Source organism: Mytilus californianus, unplaced genomic scaffold, assembly GCF_021869535.1.
Source record: "Mytilus californianus isolate M0D057914Y unplaced genomic scaffold, xbMytCali1.0.p SCAF_5, whole genome shotgun sequence".
In the NCBI taxonomy this organism is placed as follows: domain Eukaryota; kingdom Metazoa; phylum Mollusca; class Bivalvia; order Mytilida; family Mytilidae; genus Mytilus; species Mytilus californianus.
The window spans coordinates 96,201,126-96,225,432 of NW_026262701.1; positions in this window are offsets into that span (position 1 = coordinate 96,201,126).

A 24,307-nucleotide genomic window follows, 5' to 3' on the forward strand; every position below is an offset into this window, starting at 1 on the left:
CTCTTCTGGATCATGATACGGTTTTAGTCTTTGCGCATTTACCAAGGATTTTACTTCTTTATTTGTTGCACAGCTCCTTAATTTATAGGTGTGATGGGGACCAAATCTGGTGATATAGTATGGCCCAACCCACTTATGGTGTAGTTTTGGAGCTTTTTCAACCGGAACTTTTGTGCAGTATAGCCAAACGCGTTGTGCTGGTGTAAATTCTGGATCTTTTGTTCTTTTGTCATAATTTTGTTTATATTTTTGCTGAGCGTGTAAGATGTTCTTTGCAGCTATTGTTCTAGTTGTTTCTAAATTTTGAAGAATTCTGGCCAAAACTATTTTATTATCCTGTGTTAAATGATCTTTTGGTACTAATGAAGTGTCTATTGGTAATGACATCTCCCTACCATACAATAAGAAAAATGGAGAAAAGTCTGTGGATTGAGTGGCTGGCGTTGCTCTGTATGCCATCATGATTCCTGGTAAATAATCTATCCAATCGTCTTGCATGTCTTTAGTATAAGCACGAAAAGCTTGTAGTATAACAGGATTCATACGTTCTACTGATCCATATGTCTGTGGATGGTATGAGCTGGTCAAATGTCTAGTGATGTTAAAAAGTTCTGATAATGCTTTTACAATATTTGAGACAAATGTTTTTCCACAATCTGATATTAAAATACGAGGTGCACCGTAACGTGTGATGATCTCTTTGTATAAAACATTTGCAACATCTTTTGCTTCTTGAGTTCGATGAGGGAATGCCTCACACCATTTTGAATAACTGTCCACTACTAATAAAATATGTTTGAATTTGTCCTTTGTACACCACTTAATTTGTCTAAATGCCATCTCTGAAAAACATGAGTTTACTGCGGTTGCAAAGGAGGAGGTCTTGAATTAAAAGCACTCTTTGATTGTTGACAAGTTTCACAAGTTTTGACATAGGAGCTGATATCACTATACATAGATGGCCAAAAGTACTTATTACGGAGAGCTGCATATGTCCTTTCAAATCCCTGATGTCCACCTCCAGCAATACAATCATGAACGGACTTAAGTAGGTCATCCCGCAAAACCTTTGGTACAGTAATTTGTTTGACAAGCCTTTCATCTTTTGGAACCTTTTTGCAACGTTTAGAGTAGAAGTGCTTCAGAATGTCGTCTTCTACTTCATAGTTATACAATTCAGCGACTATAGTCCTTGCCTTTGCTGGGTCTACGGGTACTTGTCCAAACTGCTTGTACTGGATGATATCAGTAAAATCAGGACACTTCTGTTGCTTTGTTGCTAGATTTGGTAGCACAATATTAATAATCCCTTGAATATGTTGAATGCTGTTCAAACTATAATGATTGAGGCCACATTTTCTCCTTCATACAATAATGTTGCTTCTGTATATTCCTTTTGATTTTCACTTACTGAGTATAAATGTACTAATAATTCACTTGAATGCCCTGGTTCTGTATTTGGATGATCTTGACGAGAAAGAAAATCTGCTGGATTCTTATTTCCTGAACGATGCTGAATTTTGAAATTGTATGCTTGAAGAAAGAGGCTCCATCTGCATACGTCCATTGCAATCCTTGATTTTTTGAAGATATTTCACTGAAGCATTGTCTGTAATAACAAGAAATTCCTGATTTGCTAAATAGTGTCTAAAATGTTGAATTCCTTCAACTAGTGGTAATGCCTCTATGTCAGTTATGTGCCACTTAAATTCTGAGCCTCTTATCAAAATAGTGTTTTCACATAGTTAAAAGGCTTAGATTTTATATTTGTAGGTGTATATACATGTTATTTTGCTTGCATATCTTTATGTTCATTTATAGAATAGATATTTATGTAATGTTTGAGGACAAACATTTTTGAGCGGGGAGGGGGGATGGGGGCGGGGTAGGGGGATGGGGGCGGGGTAGGGGGGGGGAGGTGAAATATGTCATAGGTGCATTTTTCCTTTCAGGTTTTTGAAAGTATTTTTAGTACTTTTATCATATTCAGATTTCATATTCTAATTTTGAATCTTGAATAAGTTTGTAATCAAAAGATTGTTTTCCATTAGGATTATATTTATTTACAGTTTTCTTATTTAAATTTAGTTGAACTTTTTTTAATCTAATTACCTTCAGACTTATTAGAAATATTTTAATATATCACATATGTTTTTGAGAATTACTCCATTTACAGTAATTGTTAAACTTGCTAATTAGACAGACAGATGTCATTTGATAATTCATTGTAATCCTTTAATTGTAATCTTTAATTAATTTACTATTCATATTTTTAACTTTGTCATTTAATGTTATTAGTCGAATCAATTTAAAATTTACATGTCACATTGAGCTCTTTTCAGTTTTTGGTATAAATAGTTCGTAGAAATTTTTATACTTCACTAAGTCACAGTCACAGTTAAAGTAGGGAACCATAATTACAACAATTAAAAGAGTGAAGGAGTTGGAGTGATCCTGCATAGTACTGTCTGTTCCAGTCTTGGTTATTCAACGATCAGTAACTGAAGATTGCCTATCAATCATCTGACACATTGGAATGCCATCAACCCGACAACAAAGGAGAGACTAACAACTCATTGGATCAAGACCTTCAACCCCAGATCCAGTTCTATCTAAGGAATATAACTATTTGGACAATTTCTTATAAGAAAGTGACGTATTAAAATTTCTACGAACTAGTTATATCAAAAACTGAAAACATCTCAATGTGACAAGTAAATTTTAAATTGATTTGAGCAATAACATCAAAGGACAAAGTTAAAAATATGAATAGTAAATCAATTCAAGATTACGATTAAAAGATTAAAATATATTATCAAATGACATCTGTTTCTCATTAGAAATTGTCCGAATAGTTATATTCCTTAGATAGAACTGAATCTGGTGTTGAAGGTCTTGATCCGATGAGTTGTTAGTCTCTCCGTTGTTGTCGGTTTGATGGCATTCCAATGTGTCAGATGATTAATAGGCAATATTTAGTTACTGATCGTTGAATAACCAAGACTAAAACAGACGGTACTCTGCAGAATCACTCCAACTCCTTCACGCTTCTAACTGTTGTAATGATAATGTTGACAGCAAAAATATTTATTTCATTTTTGATTGACATCTTGTACTCTTATACTAAGTTTGTTAAACAAATCAGATTGAAGAGTGCTACAACAGTTTCGTAGCCTTGCATGTATAATACAGATAGTAAGCGGTCTCCAGAGTAAAAATGTATTGGAGGTTGTTTATTCTTATAATATAACATATGCAATTTGCTTTGAGATAATGAAAATGTAGGAATCTGTCTAATAATAATATCTAAAGTGTTCCACAATGTTATGGATGCTGGGAAATAAGACTGTTGATAAACCGACAAACGATTCACTGGAATAGTGATATTGTGTCTGTTTCGTAAATTATAATTACTAATATCAGATACAAATTCTGGAACCAAGTCATGTAGGTAAACTGGAGCCTGATTGTTAATAATTTTATAAAACATGGCCAACTTTTTTACCTCCCGCCTTACGCTTAATTTTGCCCATCCCGTTTCCCTGTAAATAGCGTTGCGGCTAGCAAATTTGGTAATCCAGTAACTATACGAGCAGCTTCGATTTGAATATTTTCTAACCGATCAGAATTTATTTTCTCACAATTATCCCAAACTTCTGATGAATACTCAAGTATCGGACGAATAAAAAATCCAAATATTCCCTTTTTAATCGAAATTTTAGTTTGCGTAAAACATCACTGGTGTTAAACTGATCATGGTAACTGCAGTTACCAAGATCCCGATATGGCGGAGATAGAAATAAGTAAAATCATTTTCTGCTAATTTCTCTGTGTAAACATGTTGTTTTCAAGAATTATTCAGCTGCCAGGTTGATCTGTTCGATTTTGATGTGTGTGTGTGTGTTCTTAATATCATATATGGCCTCGTTACAAAGATAAAAGCCATAGAAAATTCAAGGAAGATAATCGTAACTCAAAGTATCTGGACTATCAGATAGTCGTAATTTGGACATGATACTAGTAATTTATTAATGACAATCGTATTTTATCTGTTGATTTAGACGGCGACTATATCTAAATATTGCTTAAAAGTTTGATAGTGTTACCAGAATTAGTGAATAAATGGTTATCTTCAACAAATTTACTTTTTGCTTTGTAGATATATATTGTATACATTTCACAAGATACAATTTACGGAAAATATTGATTGGTATATTGTCATACATTGTACTTAAAGAAGAAGAACATGTACATGTATTCCTCAATCTAAATGATTTAAAAGTTTTATAAGAAAAAATTCAATCAATGCATAACCGTTTTTGCGTGCACAAAGTACTGACAACTTGGCTGGTGATACTCTCTGGGACTTACAGTTCTCTAACAGAGATGTCGACCCGGTAGTAGTTCTAAGATTAAATGTAATGTTCTTGTGCTGCATCAGATGTGTATTTCGACAACTCATATTATGTCTCTTCAGTAATAACCGGGGACAAAACCTAACAAAAACATTGCAGAGCTTATAAAACCATAGAGAACCTAAATTATACCATAATCAGGACAAGGAATCAGAGCTTTGTACGAAAGAGTTAATTACTTTACTTAAATGATTTCTCAACTTGTATATAAGCAATGAAAACATATCCGTATTTCAATGCTATTACCTAATTAGTAGCTACTGTGCAAGTGATATACCCGGGGACTGATAGTCCACTAACAAAGGTTTCGGTCCAACGGCCCGGTGGTAGTTATAACATTGACAGTACCAATTGTTCCTCTCCAGATGCGCTTTTGACTCTAAATGCTGAACGTGAAAAAATGAATGCCTTTACGACAGCGGATATAAGATTGATTGATTGATTGATTGTTGTTTAAAGTCCCATGGCAAATGTTTCATGATCGTTCAGGATGAGAACAAATAATTAATAAATATGTTTTGGTAAATGAGCCGTCGGGATGAAGGTCGAGAAATTTGGACTTTCACTGGAAAATGAGGTTAAGTTGGGAAGGGACTATTTTTCCTTGCAAAATACCACCTTCGGACCCCTTAAAAAGTTATTGTGAGGGTTCTTAACGTGCAGAGAGCGTGGCATATTCTCTACCTGAGGCATCTAATTTAAAAAAAAAAACATTCTAACCGGACGTGGCTGCGTATTTATACATCCGGCATGCTTCTTCATAAAAAGAAGGAGGAGAGCGCTCACAAGCATGTTTAACCCTGCTACATTCTGTATGCGCTTGTCCTAAGTCAGGAGACTGTAATTTAGTGGTTGTTGTTACATGTATCTCATTCTAAGAGTTTTACACATTGTTGAATGCAGTACAATGAACTTTAGTTGTTTACATCTACGTCTTTTGTTCTTTGGTGGATGGTTGTCTCATGGGCAAACATACCACATCTTCTTATTTTTTTTTTTTTAAGTTAAACAAATATTTAATTCTGATTAATTTCTATGCATAAATTTGTAAACGATCTGAATTCGGCCTTACAAAGTGATCAAATCTGTGTTGGAAAGATTGGAAAAGTTGTGTTCATAATAATTTCATACCACATTTTAGTCGTCTATTGAGGTATGGCGGTGAACAAAAGAAATGATGAAGCACTAACACGTTCGTTGTTATTATGATACATTTTTTTTTTTTTTTTTTTTAACAAAATCAGCAATAATTATCATTGAAATATTCTGCAGTTACGATTATCTTTCAAGTGATTTGTACACAAGTTACCATTATCTTTTTTTGGAGTTACCGATTATCTTCCACAAACATTTCGATGGCTATTATTTCGGTAACGAGGCCATATATGATATTTATAACACACACACCAAAAAAAAACGTACAGATTAACCTGGTGGCTAAGTAATTCTTGAAAACAACACGATTACAGGAAGAAATTAGCAGAAAACGATTTTACTTATTTCTACCTCATGGCAAATGTTTCATGATCGTTCAGGATGAGAACAAATAATCAATAAATATGTTTTGGTAAATGAGCCGTCGGGATGAAGGTCGAGAAATTTGAACTTCCACTGGAAAATGAGGTTAAGTTGGGAAGGGACTATTTTTCCTTGCAAAATACCACCTTCGGACCCCTTAAAAAGTTATTGTGAGGTTTCTTAACGTGCAGAGAGCGTGGCATATTCTCTACCTGAGGCATCTAATTTAAAAAAAATAACATTCTAACCGGACGTGGCTGCGTATTTATACATCCGGCATGCTTCTTCATAAAAAGAAGGAGGAGAGCGCTCACAAGCATGTTTAACCCTGCTACATTCTGTATGCGCTTGTCCTAAGTCAGGAGACTGTAATTTAGTGGTTGTTGTTACATGTATCTCATTCTAAGAGTTTTACACATTGTTGAATGCAGTACAATGAACTTTAGTTGTTTACATCTACGTCTTTTGTTCTTTGGTGGATGGTTGTCTCATGGGCAAACATACCACATCTTCTTATTTTTTTTTTTTAAGTTAAACAAATATTTAATTCTGATTAATTTCTATGCATAAATTTGTAAACGATCTGAATTCGGCCTTACAAAGTGATCAAATCTGTGTTGGAAAGATTGGAAAAGTTGTGTTCATAATAATTTCATACCACATTTTAGTCGTCTATTGAGGTATGGCGGTGAACAAAAGAAATGATGAAGCACTAACACGTTCGTTGTTATTATGATACATTTTTTTTTTTTTTTTTTTATCAAAATCAGCAACTATTATCATTGAAATATTCTGCAGTTACGATTATCTTTCAAGTGATTTGTACACAAGTTACCATTATCTTTTTTTGGAGTTACCGATTATCTTCCACAAAAATTTCGATGGCTATTATTTCGGTAACGAGGCCATATATGATATTTATAACACACACACCAAAAAAAAAACGTACAGATTAACCTGGTGGCTAAGTAATTCTTGAAAACAACACGATTACAGGAAGAAATTAGCAGAAAACGATTTTACTTATTTCTACCTCCGCCATATTGAGATCGTGGTAACTGCAATTACCATGATCAGTTTAACACCAGTGAAACATTTAGCTGCTTCCTTGTTTTCTCAATCAGTTTATCAACATGCTTATTCCATGTTAGTGTAGCACCATCAAAATCAAAAGTCATATCACTGTATATATTTTTTAAACTGAATATCATAATATCAGTTTTATCAGGATTAAACTTCACTAGCCATTTTTCTGACCACTTACTTAAATTAAAAAATCTTAGTGAGCGCGCTCACATACCCCACGTCCCCACATTGTCATTGGAGAGATAAAGTATGTGTAAGAAAAAAAAATTGTATAAGAAAAAAAAAATTGAATCATAACTTCCTGTCAATATGCACATCTACATAGTATATCCTTATTATCTACAAAGTTTCATGAAATTCTGTTGTGTGGTTTCAGAGGAGTTGCGATGACAAACTGTTGCAGTAGTACATTGAAGCAAATAAGTTCAAAGGGGCGTAGCTCCTAGAAAAAAAATTGAACCATAATTTCCTGTCGATATGCACATCTACATAGTATGTCCTTATTATCTAAAAAGGTTTCATGAAATTCTGTTGTGTGGTATCAAAGAAGTTGCGATGACAAACTGTTGCAGTAGTACATTGAAGCAAATAAGTTCAAAGGGGCGTAACTCCTAGAAAAAAAATTGAACCGTAATTTCCTGTCGATATGCACATCTACAGAGTATGTCCTTATTATCTAAAAAAAAGTTTCTTGAAATTCTGGTGTGTGGTATCAGAGGAGTTGCGATGACAAACTGTTGCAGTAGTACATTAAAGGAAATAAGTTCAAAGGGGCGTAACTCCTAGCAAAAAAAATTGAATCGCAATTTCCTGTCGATATGCAGTAGTATGTCCTTATTATCTAAAAAGGTTTCGTGAAATTCTGTTGTGTGGTTTGAGAGGAGTTGCGATGACAAGAAACAGGACTGACGGACTGACGGACTGACGGACTGACGGACGGACGGACGGACGGGTCAAAAACATTATACCCTCCTCAACCCGTTGCATGGGGTATAATAATCAAGATCACTACTGATTGAATGTTTTAAAGTGAATTCATCAGGTGCAGTATGACCTATTGAAGTATCATCTGTAAAAAACCTTCCGAATCCAGACATACTATCAGCTATATCATTAATGTATATTAATCAAAGTGCTGAATAGCACCTGTGGAAAGTTTGCAACGGTAGATGTGTATTATTTCAAATAGGCTGTAGATGTGTATTATTTCAAATAGGTTGTAGATGTGTATTACTTCAAATAGATTGTAGATGTGTATTATTTCAAATAGGTTGTAGATGTGTATTATTTCAAATATGTATTTAATCACAGCTTTGGTGTTTTTCCCCAAACCATTGTCTCATCAGCAATTATCAAAAATCACTTTTTCCATATGTTTGTCATGTAAAATTTTGATCATTTCTATTGCAACCTTAAACTGTAGATTTAGAATAATCAAATATACAGAAAGCTATGTTAATTTCTGTCTGTGCCCATCCCATGTAAAGGGCATGTGATTAAGTATTTTTTATTGATTAAGGTCATTCATATTTGTTTGTAGTAAATTGTATTATTACTAATAAAGCAGTTAGTTTTCTTGTTTGAATTGTTATATATTGAACAAACTCGGACTACGATTAGTAGATTGTGTGGTTAACGGTTTTTTCCGACATCTAAATATTTTACTTAATACAAGAAATAATTGTAACAGGATGCTGTTACGAAGTTTCCCAATCAAAGCTCCCATAATTAGTCATTCCCATGGTCGCCTGACATTGGGCAAAGTCCAGTACAAATTGGTTTGGTCTAGTAAAGTGATATGCATAAGTGACGCCTAGGGATTAACCCTGTATGTTATTCAAATCTACTTGAAATCATGAACAGGAATATAGTTGGTTTAGGGGTGGGGATCTCGACAGTTTACAAGTTCTCAAAAAAGGGGGCGGGGGTTTGATTCTCAGGGGACTCTTTACTTCATTTGATTTGTTTTATTGTCCCGTACAAGAATATATATGGTTTTGGGTGGGGATCTCGACCGTTTACGAGTTTTCAAAAAGAAGTGGGGCGGGGTTGACCCCCGTTAACTCCTCCTATATTTCATTTGATTTGTTTTATTGTCCCATACAAGAATATATATAGTTTAGGGATGGGGATATCGACCGTTTACAAGATCTCAAACAGAAGGGGGTGGGGTGACCCAGAGGGACTCCCACTATATTTCATTTGATTTGTTTTATTATCCCATACATGAATATATATATGGTTTAGGTGTTGGGATCTCGACTGTTTACAGGATAAAAGCCCATTCTCAAATTGAAAAGGGGTGGGGTGACCCCAATGACTCAACCTTTATATTATTTGATATGTTTTATTGTCTTGTGATCATTACTGAAAACCGCGTGTGTCTATCACTTACTGTTCTCAAGTTATAGTCATTTGAAAATTAAAAACAATTAAATGCCAAAGGGTTCTTTGGTAAATCCCTCCCTTCTGTAGGCCCCTCAAAATACCCATAAATAGACCCCAAGAAGAAAAATAATAAGAACTGAGCAAAAACAATAAGTCTCCAAACTTTGTTTGGGAGACTTAATAACAAATAGTATATACGAATTGTGTTATAGTCCGATTTTGTAATAGGCCGAGTTTGTTATAGTACGAGTCGGTTATGGGCCGAGATGAGATACCAGATTACTTTCGATACACTGGGGCTTTTACGTCTTTTATAATCATTTGTCATAATCGTATTAAAAATAGTGTCGAAAAAATATTCATTCATGAAATATTTTAAACACGGTATTTATTTTTTCTTCAGGAAACCCCTGAAACCGGGATTATTGTACTCCCGTCGGGAGGTACACATATATGGATCTCACGCAAGTCTTGGGAATACCGATACAAGCATAACGTAGAAACTGCTGTCTCGTGTAGATGTGTATTGATTTTAATTTCCGCGTAGCTCAGATCCGCGAAGTAGTGTTTGTGATAGCCATTTTCAAAATGAAGTTATATTCATTTGAATTATCGATGAACATTCAGTTCATTTTAATTCAAGCTGTAAGCTAATAAAAATAGAAGTAACTCAAAATTTCAAAAGCATCTTCCTAGAATTAGTATTCAAACACTAGTGCTACATTATCTAGGAGTATAACACTTGCGATAGTCTGTCCATCTTCCGGTTTGAGGCCGATGCCTTAAGAAAGTATATTGCTATAGCAATCTATAGCAAAGTGCCAAAAACAACAAGGGTCCTAATACCAACCCCTGAGGCACACCAGCGTAATATACAGCTATCAAGTTCTCTGTACTTGACCAGATTAGTCATAGATCTCCATTAGAATAAAATTGAGAATAGAAATGGGGAATGTGTCAAAGAGACAACAACCCGACCAAAGAGTAGAAAACAGCCAAAGGCCACCAATGGGTCTTCAACACAGCAAGAAAATCCCACACCCAGAGGGGGCTTCAGCTGGCCCCTAAACAAAAATGTTTACTAGTTCAATGAAAAAGGACGTCATACTAAACTCTAAAACATCTAAATGAATTAAAATTAAAAATCATATAAGACTACGAAGGCCAGAGGCTCCTTACCTGGGACAGGCGCAAAAAAGCCGCTGGGTTAACATGTTTAGTGAGATCTCAACTCTCCCCTTATACCTATAGCCTTTGTAGAAAAAACAGGAAGTTGTTGAGTGATGAATCTGTAAACGCATCACACGGTATAGCTGACTCATATAAACCCTGCAATTAAATTTCAGAAATCCTTGTAATGTAGTTCCTGAGAAAGATGCGACGAAAAATATTCATGGGACCGACAGACGGAGGGATGGATGGATGGATGGACAGACAGAGGTAAAACAGTATACACCCCCCCCCCCCCCCCCCCTTTTTTTAAAGCGGGGTATAACTAAGCAAAATAACAATGATACATAAATTAACAAAGGATTACTAGCAGTTACTTACATTCCAGCTCCAGACCTCAATTAAACTGATTGAAAGATTATGCTTCATCTTATGAAAATCAAGCACAATCCCTCTCGTTAGCATGGTTAGGGGTTTAGTATCATACCATCACAAAATATATGAGAAGAACATAACCCGTATCATGCCAACAACTGGTTTTAGAATAAATGGGTTTATTTCGGATGCAAAGACCCTATGAGTGAATTAATATCACAAAGTAGTACCAAAATATGCAATTTTTAATGACCTGACAACAGTATTGTAACTATATCCCTTCTGAATAAGTCTGTTTAAAGGTTTGGTTAGTTTTTGAGGTAACTGCCTACATTTTTGTGCTTTGTAAAGAATATTACCATAACAGATTGGATGTGGATTACCTGAACGTATAAAATGTCTGCATGTTGAAATATATGATGTCTTTGTACCGAGGATAAAATTTAGTACATTTTTTTACTAAACCCCTGTTGTAATAATTTTCAGTTATACAGAGATTTCGTTCGTTAAAATCGAAATACGTTGTTACATACAAGAGAGAATTGAACAAGTTGAGATAGATAAATCAGAAATAATCAATGGAAAAATGGAAAATTTTTGGAAACAAAAACAAATAAATTGCTTCGCCGAGCGCAGCTGGATATGACCTCAGAGGTCCAACCATGAATAGTAGGGGCAAAAATGGATACAATATTCACGCTTGATACAGGTCTGAATTTGGATTGTAATTAAATATTTGACACATAATAGGTTTCTGACACAGAATAACTGTACTCAAAGAACATAGAATTGGTTATATGATTTGAATTTATATTATTTTTTTTGCTTTTGTGCAATACACTATGCTGTTGCGAATTGACCCCCCCCCCCCCCCAAAAAAATAAAATAAAATTGAAGAAATTTTCTTTTTAATTTCTGAAATCTGAAATGAGAAAAAATTGTCCCCCCCTTACAATTTCTTTTTTACCCCCCCCCCCCCCCTCCCCACAATTTTTGTTCACCCCACCCCCTTTTTTTCCAAAAAAAAATCTTTCCCTCAAAATATGGTCATAATCTCAATTCAAATTTCCAATGGAGTTTGCAACCATAATTACCCATTTTAAATACATCATAAAAGTCTTAAAATAGAAAATGACATACATAATCATGGCTAAAATTGATATTCGTTAATCAGCATTTTCAAATAGTAACTTCTAAAAATAAATTGACAGCTAATCACGGGTACGTCTAAACACCGCTCAGGACCTCCTGAGTGCACTCAGGACATACAATGTGCACTCAGGACCCTTTATAGTCATCGTATTTGCACACAGGATGGATGAATATATTCGTTACACGCTGCTTATTCAAGAGTTAAATTTTGGTAGAATTTGAAATCGAACTTAGATAGATATGTTAATTCTTATGAAATAATGAGGGCACGTGTCACTGATTACACAACTACTGAGCCGTGAATTATCCAATCAACAAAATTGATTGGATTATCTTTATTGTTGCTTATGCATTGTGTTGTTACATGTAGTACTGTGTTACGTTTAAAATGAATAACACGATGTTATTAAGTTTTGTGAAAGTTGCAGTGTAGAGACTGAAAAACATTTTCTTATGGAATGCACACTTTTTGACGATATTTGATATAACCTTTTTCATGAATGTTCAAAATTTATTCAAGATTTTCACAGCCTTGATATAGATAACAAATTTATTGAAACTATGAACTGGTCCTATATTTTCAATGACAGTATTTAGAATTTAAAATTAATAAGACAGATCAGTATTTATTTATATGATTTGCTAAGTCTAATATCTTGGCTGCGAACGTGCTGTCCTTGGTCTTTTCCTTTGGTTTGCCTTACGATCACGCTTCTGGGGTTTTCGCACTTCAAACTCTGTGCACGAAGACTTAGTCGTGGTTTGAACGGATTTCGTTTACTTACAAATTATTTCGAAATAATACCCAAATATGATAATTTTTAACTTTAATGAGAAAGATAAATCTTACTAAATGCGGATTTGTTAAAGCATTCGTATTACTCAAGAATGAAATTACTGGACAAGAACGATAAAAATGAGAAAGAACACTAACTATATGAGATTTGCTTATTTGAAAAGCGTATTTCGGTAAGTACGGCTTCTACAGTTAAGAACGGGTTCCATTTACAAAACTAAATCTTAATTCATGAAAAGTATGACAAATTTATTTCCCTTTTCAAACTCGTTCAAGGAATTTACATGTATTACTGGACAAGAACAAGTTTCAATAGGGGAATAAATCTAACAAATGAAATTTTGATTGAATCGTTATGTTATACATACACAGCCTCTCATTGGTCAAAAAGTGTTAATTATTTGAATGAATCTCAAAGACAAGAAAATAGAACAAAACACACACACACAATTATATAAATAAGAATTAGAACGCAATGATACCAGAGACATATATACACATGTATATATGTCTCTGATGATATCAATATTTTTTTTTTAATTCAACGCTATTTTTAGTGAGTGATCAGATTGACTGTTAGCTTGGCTGCGTACGTGCTGTAAAAGTAAATTATAAATGGTGTTTCACCGATTCTTTTTTTTACCATGGAACAATACAATTAAAGTCTATTGTAATATATCTAGAGATATGAAAATACGAAAGAATTATTCTTCTAAATTTTTGAAATAAGAATAAAACTAAACTTTTTATTGCACGAAATTTTAATAAAATACGAAAATCTATACAAAGAAAATAATAACGATATGTTTAATATCTATTAAGTTAATGAAATGAAATGAATTGAATGAAAATTTCCCAACTATTTATGTAGATTTCTCATATTTCTCGACTGGCTTCAATTCTTACAAACAAAAAGAAAAATGTTTATTTAACGTTTTTTTTCTAAAACAATATATCTTTATTGTTCTTTATTTTTCAAAAGACATCTTGATTTTGTTTGTCTGCGAAGCTTACTTGTATGAGGTTAGCACCATCACTAATCACTCCTAATTATTAAAGATCAAAACGACCTAATCAACTTGATAATTGGCATTTAATATAATCCTCGGTCATGCCTGACATATTTCACAAAAACGGCGCGTGCCGATGAAAACTTCAATAACTCCTTAAATGTTAAAATGATTTTATCAAAACAAAAATTAATAGATGAAGAATTAAATTATCTATCAAATGCATACCTTCACCACTCACTAAAACATATATTTCATGTCCTGAGTGCACTTTGTATGTCCTGAGTGCACTCAGGAGGTCCTGAGCGGTGTTTAGACGTACCGGCTAATCACCTCAAGACAATACAACATTTCTTCATACATATTTTAAAAGCATTGTAAGGGCGGTAATCCAAACATAAAATTGTACATTTTTTTAATTGTCCATTAACCAGGAAACCCTCGTTTTCCCCCTTTTGCCCCAATTCCCAAACTGTTTGAGCCATAACCCCCCAAAGCCAATCCTAACCATCCCTTTGTGGTATGGAAACTTGTGGTATAATTTCAGAGAGATCCATACACCGCTCCACAAGTTATTGTCTGGAAACTAGAAAAATGCTTATTTCGGCCCCTTTTTGGCCCCTAATTCCTCAAATGTTAGGACTATAACCCCCAAAGTCAATCCCAACCTTTCTATTGTGGTTATAAACCTTGTGTTTAAATTTCATAGATTTCTATTTACATTTACTAAAGTTATTGTCCGGAAACCAAATGTCTTCGAACGACGCTACCGACGACGACGACGTGATACCAATATACGACCGCAAAATTTTTGCGGTCGTATAAAAATTAAGAAAAAAAAAAAAAACCATAAAAAAACGAAAAATAATGAAGAAAAAAGTATGAACCCCCCCTCCCCGGAACTTTGACCCAAGTGTTTGTCTGGAAACTAGAAAAAAAGCATGTCATTGGCCCATGTTTGCCCCTAATTTCCTGAACGTTTGGGGCAATTACTCCCAAACCCAATCCCATCCTTCCCTTTGTGATATGGAACCTTGTGTTACAATTTCAGAGAGATCCATACACTTACAAGTATTTGTCCGGAAACTACAACTAGAGGCTCTCAAGAGCCTGTGTAGCTCACCTGTATCAACTGTTGTTTTGGAAATCATGTAAAATAAGGTTAAATCATAATTAATAGTATTAGATACTATAGATTATTACATATTAGATATTATTGGATACAATAATAATATTTAAGATAATAACCAAAAACTGCAAAATTTCCTTAAACTTACCAATTCAGGGACAGCAACCCAACAACAGGTTGTCTGATTTGTCTAAAAATCTCAAGGCAGATAGATTTAAATCTGTTGAACATTTTTATCCCATGTCAGATTTGCTCTAAAGGCTTTAGTTTCAGAGATATAAGCCAAAAACTGTATTTTACCCCTATGATATATTTTTAGCCATGTCAGCCATCTTGGTTGCCAGGAAGGGTCATCGGACACATTTTTTAAACAAAATACTATGGATGACTATGGCCAAGTTTGGTTAAGTTTGTCTCAGTAGTTTCAAAGTGAAGATTTTTGTAAAAGATTACAAAAATTTATGAAAAATTGTTTAAAATGGACTAAAAAGGGCAATAACTCCTTAATGGGGTCAATTGACAATTATGGTCATGTTGACTTATTTGTAGATCTTACTTTGCAGAACATTATTGCTGTTTACAGTTTATTTCTATCTATAATATTATTCAAGATAATAACCAAAACCTGCAAAATGTCCTTACAATTACCAATTTGGGGGCAGCAACCCTACAACAGGTTGTCTGATTCGTCTGATAATTTCAGGGCGGATAGATCTCAACCTGATAAACATTTTTTTACCCATGTCAGATTTGCTCTAAATGCTTTAGTTTCAGAGATATAAGCCAAAAATTGCATTTTACCCCTATGTTCTATTTTTAGCCATGTGGGCCAACTTGGTTGGCTGGCGGGATCATCAGACACATTTTTAAAACTAAAAACTAGAATGATGATTGTAGTTAAGTTTGGTTAAATTTGGCGCAGTAGTTTCAGAGAAGAAAATTTTTGTAAAAGTTAACAACGACGGGCGACGAATGACGAACGACGGACACCAAGTGATGAGAAAAGCTCACATGGCCCTAAGGGCCATGTGAACTAAAAATGCTTGTTTTTGGCCCCTTTTTCCTAAACTTTTGGTACCATAACCCCCAAAATCATTCCGAACCTTCCTTTTGTGGTATTGAACTTTCCTGGAAAATTGTATAGAGATCCATGACTTTAACTAAAGTTTTTGACCGGAATCTAAATGTGTCTTCGGCCGCAGACAATGACGACATGATAGCAATATGCGAACGCACATTTTTTTGCGGTCGTATAAAATCTTAAACCTGACAATGTTCTGTTTTTACACTATCACATTTCTAAGTTCAGTGAAGCGTAAATTGGAGTCAAAAACTAAATTAAGCTTATCATTTAGAAAGATCATATCATAGGAACATGTGTACTAAAGATTCAAGTTGATGTGACTTCTACAACATAAACTACCTTTACCATAAACTTTAACCTGATCTGGGACAGATGGATGAATAAAGTAAGGACAGACAGATGTACAGACCAGAAAACATAAATTCATAATGCCCTTCTACTTTAGTAGGTGGAGCATAAAAAGTTAATTGTAAAGACTGATAGACAGATAACTTCACAGGGGTAGAATTCGAACTTGATCAGTGTTTTGTGGTCACAAGCATTGCATTATGTATAAGATTTAGAGCATTTGGTTAAGACACCCTAAATTTGGATAATTAAAAAGACCGAATTGGAAATTTTTCAATAAACGAAGGTGCATAACTCAAGAACCTTTAAAGTTATGCCACCCAAATCTCACCTTGAATTGTGTCTCGATGTAACAAGCATTGCGTTTAAGTTTCATATTATTTGGTTGTGGCAAACTCAACTTAATAGAACCAAAACGAAAGATTTGGCAATTTTTCAATTTGATTTATATAAGGACATAACTGAAGAATGGAAAAATTGACTGAACCCAAATTCGAACTTGATCTGTGTTTTGTGGTAATAAACATTGTGTATTAGTATCATAACATTAATTTGAAGCAAATTAAAGTTAGAGCACAGAAACTAATTTTGGGAATTACTTACAGAAAGACAGACGTCTGTAGCCATGGTAGCGGCGGATAAATATAACTTAAAATAAATAAATAGAGGTGGGGTAGTTTTGTCTATAAAATATCTTACTTGTTGTGAGACCACAACCAGTTCAGCACCCACTGGTTTCTTTCTGTTTTGCTGTAGGCAGCCATGTCTTCAAACACCATCACAAGACAGTTCTCAGAGACCAGTGACAAACACAACATTGCACAGCATCCTAACGACATAAGTCCACATACATCTAACCTCTGTTTTTCTTCAAAACATATTAATAGTTTAAGTAAGGATTAATATTTTTTAATTGGTGTTCTTAATTTTAAGCCTGTGTGATCATCACACATGTTAACAATTAAGAACATCAATAAAAAGAAATTACTGATGTCTTAGATGTTTCATTTTAAAGATAAATCTTGATTTATCAAAAGTACTAGAACTGTAATTCAACTCACAAAAGAATACCAGTCCTATATTAAACTAAGTTAGTTCAATTATCTCCCTTCAATTTTTTTCGGTGTTTAATCTAATAAGAATACTATGATAGGAATATGCATATAAATAATGAGACAAAACAATAATGTATTTCATATTTCCTAGATCTGTAAATAGAAGAATTGAATGTTTTTGTTGTATTTTTTTTAAATAAAATGTATGCAACATAAATAAACGACACATTTTTAGCAAACAGCATTTCCCCTTCATGCAAACTGTGATAGCTAATTGCAATTATTTCATATACATTTACAAAAACAGGGGGGGGGGGCTCTGGAAAATTTTGCTTGGTTATATAGGGAATATCGTGACTGATTTCTTGTAATTATAAACACTGTTGGAGTATAGATACCGTAAACTGTGAATTTGAAAGGTTAGACAAATTAGTTTGCTCATTAGTAGATTATAGGTACTTACTCTTAGTCTTGACTGTGCACTAATCTTCCTCTTCCTCTTCCTCGTCTGCACTAAGTGTTTGGAAACTTGACTTGCTTTCCACAGGTCTGCCCGTCTTTTCGAAAGGTTTTGAAAAACTTTTGAATAAATTCTCCATTGTTTAATTACTATTGCTAAACATACCAAAACACAATATAAGTAAAATGAACAAGCATTTTGAGAGTATTGCATGGCAATACAAACATCCCTACTGGTTAAAAATGAATTGTACTTGAACAAAATGCTGACTTGATCTAAAACTGGTCATGGTGTAAACAATATAACAAATATCAAGTCAATATCTTCAAGTATGGCGAAAAAAAGTATGGAAAACTGATTATCGAAGTGATTTTTCTACGTCCAAGGACCATAACTCTGCACAAAATCATCAGAACGGAACAAAGTTCGAACTTGATCTGTAACTTGTCATGATAAAACAATGTGACTTATTATGTACCAATTATTAAATCAATGTCTTCATGCATGACCAAAAAAAATGTGGAAAACTGAATATTTGAGTGGATTTTCTAAGTCCAAGGACCATAACTCTGCACAACAGTATTGGACAGAAACAAAGTTTGAACTTGATCTGTAACTTGTCATGACAAAACAATATACCAAATATCAAATCAATATCTTCAAGCACGAAGACAACAAGTGCTGAAAACTGATTTGCCAGCCTGACGGATGGACAGACAGACAGACAGACAGACGGACGGACTGAGTGCAAACCTTAAGTCCCCTTCGAAGTCGGCAGCGGACTAAAATTAAGAAAGAAAACTGGCTACTCTGTTTACTCTAGTTTATCTAACATCTGTCATCAGTAAAATAGTTAATTGATTCAAAGTCACTGGACCATGCCCTAGGGGGTAGGGCCTCAAAATAGTCATCAAACTTATATGTACTGATAGATAGTAATGCAACTTCATAGTAAATATCAATGACCTATCAAAAAAAGTTCCTATCAAACTAACTTAAGCAGAAATCTTAACAATTGTTTACGTCGGAGTCATCGCTGGAAAAGCAATCCCTATGTCATGTATTTCTCGCTGCTTTCCGCAACTTTTGTGGCAGTTTGAGACAATAAAAAAAACCAATTTATACATTGTAATACATACTGGTTTTCAATGCTTCTTCAGCTACAACCTTCATTACATCCCATTCATTATTGTCTTCACCATCATCACTATCACAAGATTCTAAATTGATTCACTATCTAAAATGGCAGAATTATATTTTGTCATCATCATCATCATCATCATCATCATCATCATCATCAGACAATGGGAACTTAAATATTTAAGATAGAAAGTTTTGTTATATTGTTGTAGATATCTGCCATCATAGAGTAACAACATGTCATTATGTTTTGATAGTACATAATTACAAAACATGTATGTTTCATTATGATATGTTTTTTTATTGGCTACCAGCAATCTCTCGTCATTCTGAAATTAACATTCATTTCAAAATGAAATGTAACATTCATTAGACACGAGATTCCACAATAAAATGCACAAGTAAATAAAGGAAAAACTTGATAGAAATCGTGTTTTAATGATCCTAGTAAAAAAATGTAATTATAAGTATTGAATATAACTTTTAGAAATTTTATAGGGTTGTAAAAGTATTGCATGACCGTGCGCATATTTTTAGAATGAAGCACTTTTACGCTTTATACAAAATGTACTTCAGTAAAAGTTGCTTTTACACCCAAATAAATTTACAAAAAAAAAAATCATTCAATGCTTAAATAAAAAAAATATCAGTCACATAAATACAGAAACAGGAGGCTCGGAATCACTCAAATGTAAATCAATTTTTTTCTTGTAAATCATAGATCTTACTTTAATAATCTCATATGGTTTAATATTATGATAGCAGAAATGTTTTTAAATATACATACAACTGAACTGTTTAAACAATCAAGAGAAAATTAAGATTTGTAAAAAGAAGTACAAATAATGGGTCAAAATCTCAAATGGCTTGGTTGTTTTAGTGCATTATGTTTGAATTAGGATTAAAAACTGTGTGAGGAGATCGTTATTAGAAAGAAAAAAAATTACCCTGGCTGTTTATTATTTTTCTTTGGAAAATAACTGTGTTTTCAAGTCTGGAAATCTGGTAAAAAAATCTTCATATGATAACAAGAGGCTCTCAAGAGCCTGAATCGCTCACCCGTAATGTTTTGCTTAAATCATTCATCAATGATTATTTTTGCTTTTCAATATATATATTAATGAGTGGCTTAAAAATGTCATTCAAATGTTCTTTGTATCTGTCATATTTTCTTCAAAAGCAAAAAAAATGCATGTTGCCCCTATGTTCCGTTTTAGCCATAGTGGCTATGCTTCTTGACGTACAAGAAAATAAAATACAAAATTTATACAAGATACTCTGAAACTCATTCAGCCCAAGTTTGGCTAAAATAGATTCAGCAGTTTCAAAGGAGGAGATTTTTTAAAGTAAGCAAACTAGATTAGATGAACAAATTGTGAAAAATTGTCTTTAAAGGACAATAACTCCTTAAGGGGGTCAATTGACAATTTTGGTCATATAAACTTATTTGTATATCTTACTTTGCTGAACATTTTTGCTGTTTACAGTTTATCTTTATCTATAATAATATTCAAGAAAACAACCAAAAACTGCAAAATTTCCTTAGAATTATCAATTCAGGGCAATAACCTAAAAATCAGATACCCGATTTGGTTGATAATTTCAGGGCATGTAGACCTTGACCTAATGAATACTTTAACTTCGTGTCTGATTTGCTCTAAATGCTTTAGTTTTTGAAATATAAGTCAAAAACTGCATTTTACCCTAAGATCTATTTTTAGCCATGGCGGCCATTTTTTCTGAGGAAACAGAAAATAAAACAAACTTTATTCTAGATAACCTAAGAATCATTCAGCTTAAGTTTGGTTTAATTTTGGTTTAGTAGTTTCAGAGGAGAAGATTTTTTAAAGTTGGAAAACATGATAATCAAATTGTGTAAAATTGTCTTTAAAGGGCAATAACTCCTTAAGGTGTCAATTGACAATTTTGGTCACAAACTTATTTGTAGATCTTACTTTGCTGAACATTTTTGCTGTTTACAGTTTATCTTTATCCATAATAATATTCCAGATAATAACCAAAAACTGCAAAATTTCCTTAAAATTACCAATTTAGTGGCAGCAACCAAACAATGGGTTGTAAGATTCATCTGAAAATTTCAGGGCTGATAGAACTTTACCTAGTGACATTTTTACTTTGTCAGATTTGCTGTAAATGCTTTGGTTTTGAGATATAAACCAAAAACTGCATTTTATCCCATTGTTCCATTTTTAGCCATGGCGGCCATGTTTTTTGTCGAAACAGAAAATAAAACACAAATTTGATTTTAGATACCCTAAGAATCATTCAGCTTAAGTTTGGTTGGAATTTGTTCAGTAGTTTCAGAGAAGAAGATGTTTGAAATAGTTTACACCGGACGGACGACGACGCCGGACGACGACGGACGCCAAGTGATGGCAAAATAAATAGCAGGCCATATTAAGTTCAAAATAAAATATAACAAGCTAATCCTGTAAAGTTTCAGTTATCCTTTGGAGAGTTTATCATAACTATTTCAATTAGATATAGAGTGTTGATACCAAGCGATATCTTATCAGTTGAAATTAAACAAAAGAAATGGAACTCTTTTTGAGATAAGGTAAAAAAGGCCTAGTTGGCAAATTTGAATTGTTAACATTCTGCTTCTATGGGATTTAAAAGTTGATGTGCCTAACTTACGATTTTATGTATATTATGTATACGGTGTTTTTACTTAAATTATGGTATAGAACTTCGAGATATTTGTAAACTTTTACATTATAACTATAAGACAAATTGTCGATCTTTTTTGTGCATAAGCATAAATTTCGCCAATCAAATTCCAAAGAAAAGTAATAAATTGATCTTTTTAAAGCATTAATTTGCATCTCTGCCCCCGGCGACAGCTTTTTGGGAAACTATCCAAAAAAATGGGCAATAGTTTAATCAAAAAGAGAAAGTCGAGTACACCTTTTTATGTTTAGGCGTGTTTGAGATGACTATTATGTCTTGAAAACATATAAAATACAAATATTTCATACATCATCTCGCTTCAGATTCTATAATTTTTATATATTTAGGCTCTAAGTTGATATAATAACATTTAAAAATTAGCAGAGCTAGAAAATGAAATATATGGGTCAAGTGACAGTGAAATACCTTTCTATTCAGTCATAACAGCAGAATGGATGTGTTCGAATAAAAAATATTTACTAAAAGTACTTGACGACAGACTTTTTAAGTGGATCTTAAAAATGCATCTCTTCAAAAAAACTTCATTTTTTGTGTATATTATCTAGGATAATTGGTCTTCAACCTCTGAAAAATTAAATCTGTCCCTCCATGAAATATTTAAATAGATCTTTTTTAAATATTTTTGTACTTTCAAAATTCCCCCTGACAACGGATTGATAATAGTTTTAAGTTGACCAAATGCTTAAAAGTACATTAAATGATGCTAAAGGTGTAAAACCACCAAATCATTGTACGTCACATCCGGTTGCATACGAAAAAGGGTCGAAAAAATATTCCCTTGAATTTGACAGTTGTAGGAAAATAATTCTACATTTAATTGCTGTAAAAGAATTCTGGTTTATAAACATATATCTTGGGTGTTTAAAAGCACCATTATTTTTTATTTGGTGTTTCTATAAAATATTTTGGAAACTTGAGGTTGCATGGTTACTAAAGCTTGTACACAGATAGAAAAGAGGTGAAAATTTGATTGGTTAACTTCAAGTGATGGTAATTTTCTTATACGCAATGACATTTTATGTGAAATTTTGTCTATAGTACTGGACAGGATAAAACTTTACTCATGCCAAGTATTTTTTTATTAAAAAAAAAGATAAATTCTGCACAATTTTTTGAAAAGTGCAAATTTAACAAAGACTAATAGGGGGAAATCAATGGTGGTATTACACCTAATATGGGAAGCTGCACATGCACATTTGACCTTGTGAGTACTCTCATTTGTTAAAATTTCATGCTATTTAAGTGACATATTACAACAAGAGTGCACATGCTGAAATGTCTCGCCTTCTTTACTAACCATTAATTTTATGTTGATAGTCCTAAATATCAAGCTTTACTACAAGTATCACATAAACTTAACATGATCCAAGAAAATGAGGCCAAGGTCAGATAAACCGAACAAGAAAAACATGTACACCTTACAATCATTCAATAAACCAAATATAGTCATCAAACTTATATGTACTGATAGATAGTAATGCAACTTCATAGTAAATATCAATGACCTATCAAAAAAAGTTCCTATCAAACTAACTTAAGCAGAAATCTTAACAATTGTTTACGTCGGAGTCATCGCTGGAAAAGCAATCCCTATGTCATGTATTTCTCGCTGCTTTCCGCAACTTTTGTGGCAGTTTGAGACAATAAAAAAAACCAATTTATACATTGTAATACATACTGGTTTTCAATGCTTCTTCAGCTACAACCTTCATTACATCCCATTCATTATTGTCTTCACCATCATCACTATCACAAGATTCTAAATTGATTCACTATCTAAAATGGCAGAATTATATTTTGTCATCATCATCATCATCATCATCATCATCATCATCATCAGACAATGGGAACTTAAATATTTAAGATAGAAAGTTTTGTTATATTGTTGTAGATATCTGCCATCATAGAGTAACAACATGTCATTATGTTTTGATAGTACATAATTACAAAACATGTATGTTTCATTATGATATGTTTTTTTATTGGCTACCAGCAATCTCTCGTCATTCTGAAATTAACATTCATTTCAAAATGAAATGTAACATTCATTAGACACGAGATTCCACAATAAAATGCACAAGTAAATAAAGGAAAAACTTGATAGAAATCGTGTTTTAATGATCCTAGTAAAAAAATGTAATTATAAGTATTGAATATAACTTTTAGAAATTTTATAGGGTTGTAAAAGTGTTGCATGACCGTGCGCATATTTTTAGAATGAAGCACTTTTACGCTTTATACAAAATGTACTTCAGTAAAAGTTGCTTTTACACCCAAATAAATTTACAAAAAAAAAAATCATTCAATGCTTAAATAAAAAAAATATCAGTCACATAAATACAGAAACAGGAGGCTCGGAATCACTCAAATGTAAATCAATTTTTTTCTTGTAAATCATAGATCTTACTTTAATAATCTCATATGGTTTAATATTATGATAGCAGAAATGTTTTTAAATATACATACAAC